This window comes from Mandrillus leucophaeus, unplaced genomic scaffold (genome assembly GCF_000951045.1).
Source record: "Mandrillus leucophaeus isolate KB7577 unplaced genomic scaffold, Mleu.le_1.0 Scaffold1, whole genome shotgun sequence".
Classification (NCBI taxonomy): Eukaryota; Metazoa; Chordata; class Mammalia; order Primates; family Cercopithecidae; genus Mandrillus; species Mandrillus leucophaeus.
The window spans coordinates 15,011,521-15,014,555 of NW_012098097.1; the positions used below are offsets into that span (position 1 = coordinate 15,011,521).

A 3,035-nucleotide genomic window follows, 5' to 3' on the forward strand; every position below is an offset into this window, starting at 1 on the left:
GCCTTCAACCAGACCCCACACATGGCGCCCGGGCAGTGTCAGCCGTGGGGCACCTTCCAAGGGGAGGACTCCCAGGGGCCACCCAGGCCCGTGGCCTCCTGCTCAGCCCCTTGAGCCCCTGAGTCCAGCCCTGCCCCTGCCACTAAGGCCACGCCTGGCCCGGGGTTCACTGCCTCCTCTGCCCTCTCCCCATCAGCACCATCTCCCTGAGGCCCAGCCTGCCCAGCCCTGTGCCAGGGATCCAGTTCACATGAATGCTGAGAGCAAGCACCACTGCCAGGCACAGGTATTTCTCCCAGGAACCCCTCATGGTGCCTGGCTCAGGTCAGACACAGGGAGGGACCGTGGGCAGGAGACACGGCGTGAGCCGAGGGACAGGGGAGAGGCGGGGGTGTGGGGGTGGCAAATCCAGGCTGCCACGTGTTCTGAGAACTTCCACAAGCTCCAAGCCCTGCCCACTGGTCAACAGTGACACCTCTGCATCGGGGTCAGCCATGACAGGCCCTGCCCAGGTACCCACCCTTGCCTCAGTGCACCACTGCTGTCCCTTCAGACCTGCCCATCACAGCCATTCCCACCTTACAGATGACGAAACGGGCATGGAGAGCCAGTCACAGAAGGGCCCGTCAGCAAACCAGAGGCGGCCCCAGGGCAAACTCCTGCTCCTAACTGTGCAGAGTATTCGACCCCCCACTTCAGGCTGAGCTCGCCTCTCCGGAAGACAGAGCAAGGCGGCGTCCCCAGGCCCACTCCCAGCCTAGGACAGCTCCAGGCCCCAGGGCTCAGGACGAGTAGAAATCACGGCGCTATGAGGCCGCACCAGGGAAGGTGAAGGCTGGGGAGGGTGAGCAACAAGGTCAGCCCCCTCCCTTGGAGCACTCAAGTAGAAGGGGTGACCTCCGCTCGCTCAAGGCCATGCCACCCCCTTCCTGCCAGCCTGGACCCGGCCATCCTGCCCACGCGCCACCCCCATCACCCTGCCTTCCCTGGCCGCCATGCCCACCCCAGAGCGAGGTTTCATCTGTGCAGAGTGGAGTTCAGAGAGGCTGGGTGAGGAGCCCAAGGCCACACAGCACAGAGGCTGGAGGGCTGCAGCTGCCAAGAAATCCCCCAGGGTCACTCACCCACGCTCCTGAGTGCCAGAGAGCCGGGGGAAGAGCTGGGCTCCAGAGGAGGCGGCTCTTCCTGGTGCTCGAGCAGGCTCCTGGGCCGGGTGCCCCCCTGCCCTGACCACATCTGCCCGGCGGGGAAGAAGGTCGGGACCCAAGCAGCCCACAGTCTGTGCCCACAGCCTCCACTCTAGCTCAGGCCCTGCACTCTCGGGCATCTTTGCCCCCTGTACCACCACAACTGCCATCACCTCTATGGAGACTGGCACCAGCTCCTGTGATGAACAAGGAGCTGGCCCGGCAGTGGGGCGGGGCCTGGTGACTGAGGTGAGACCCCCGTGCCCAGGTGCTGGCACTGCCCCAGATGCTGAGTGACACACAAGTCAACTGCCAGAGCCACAAGCGTGGGCCCCTCCCCTCTGGGTGCCCCCCACAGACACAAGCAGCCTCAGAAGGAACCAACTCACTCCAGTTTGGGGATGGCAAGGAGCCAGCCGTGTGCTGCAGGAAGCTTGGGCCCTGGGGGTCTCTGTCCCAGCACCACGACCTCCAGCACAGAGCCAAGTGCTCACCAAGCACTAAGCCCACCTGGGCCTGCCACAGGTACTGTCAGCGCATGTTATAGATGGGAAAACCAAGGTTCACAGAGGCAAGGCCAGGCGGAGGGACTGCAGCGTCGGGCAGCCAGGCTTGGAAGACTGGGCTAAGTTTAGCGGGAGGGCACGGGACCCCCCTCTCCTCCCTAACCCCCTCAAGGGGGCCGCTGCAGAGCCTAGACCCAGCCCCTTAATCCGAAGGAGGGTACTCTTCCCCACCAGCACCAGCACCTCGGGCAGCCCCTCCTGGCAGGTGGGCCCTGGAGCCCAGCAGGTGCCTGCAGCTCTGACCCAGCATCTTGCAGAGGAGAGACACCCCTTGTCTCCAACAACAACTTCTCCTCTAAGTCATTAAATGGACACATTAGAATTACTCAGATCACAGCTGTTTACCCAGGGAAGGGCAGAGCCAGTGCTACTCAAAGGCACGGGAAAGGGCTTCTCATGGCGAAGGGCAAGGCCGGGCCCCAAGGCAGGGTGTGGGCTGAGGGTCCCCTCTGTTCTGGGGGCAGAAAGGACCAAGCACCGTGGGCCACGCCTGGCATGCAGATGCTATGAGGACCTGCCCCAAGCCTCCTCCACCCCCTGCCCTCGGGCTGGGGAGACATCACAGCTGTTGTGGGGGCTGCTGGGCTCTGGGCCTTCACCTGCCCACCACACAGGGACTTCTGAGCCCCAGGAGTCACTAAAGGAAGTCATTTCTGAGCAAGTGACACCCACAGCCCTAAGCCCAGCAGACAGACCTCCCACCAGCTCCCTTCCTCCGAGAAGCAAATGCCTTCAGACCAAGATCCGCCCGGGGGACCCCCGTGTATCCCTGCCAGACTGCATGCCCTGGGCCCTGCTCCAGGGAGGGAGACACAGGAGATCGCGTCACATGCAGACACGCTTTGTTTGGGCTGGCTCAGCCTGGTGCCAGAGCCCCAGTGACGTGTGGGTGGGACTTGGCCCTGGGGCCATGGATGGCACAGGGCGGGGGGGGGTTATCTCCCACTCAGGCCAAGCAGGGGCCGGATCTGAAGAAGCAGAGGTTAGAAAGCCCACTGCTTCCTGGTGACGGATGGGGCTTCCAGCTGCCCCCAGCCCCCTCTGCCTATCCCAGCTGTCCACCGCAGCCGGAGGCCAGGCAGCCATGGGTAATCGTGCCCTGCCTGGTGCACTGGCCACACAGGGTAAGAGGCCTGGCCTCAGGTCCCCTGCAGCCAGCTTGACAGCGTCACCTCGGGCCCCCACTGTCAGGGGGTCTGGGCATCCACCAAGCCCCTCTCTTCTGAGCCTCTGCCCACTGGGCTCTGTCATGTGGACTGGCCCCTGCTCCCCCCACATCCCC

At 64.2% G+C, this 3,035-nt stretch overlaps 1 pseudogene; it reads left to right on the forward strand.

Moving 5' to 3' along the window:
- The first annotated feature begins 808 nt into the window (after positions 1–808).
- Positions 809–3,035, forward strand: part of LOC105530492 — a 31,613-nt pseudogene continuing 29,386 nt past the window's right edge.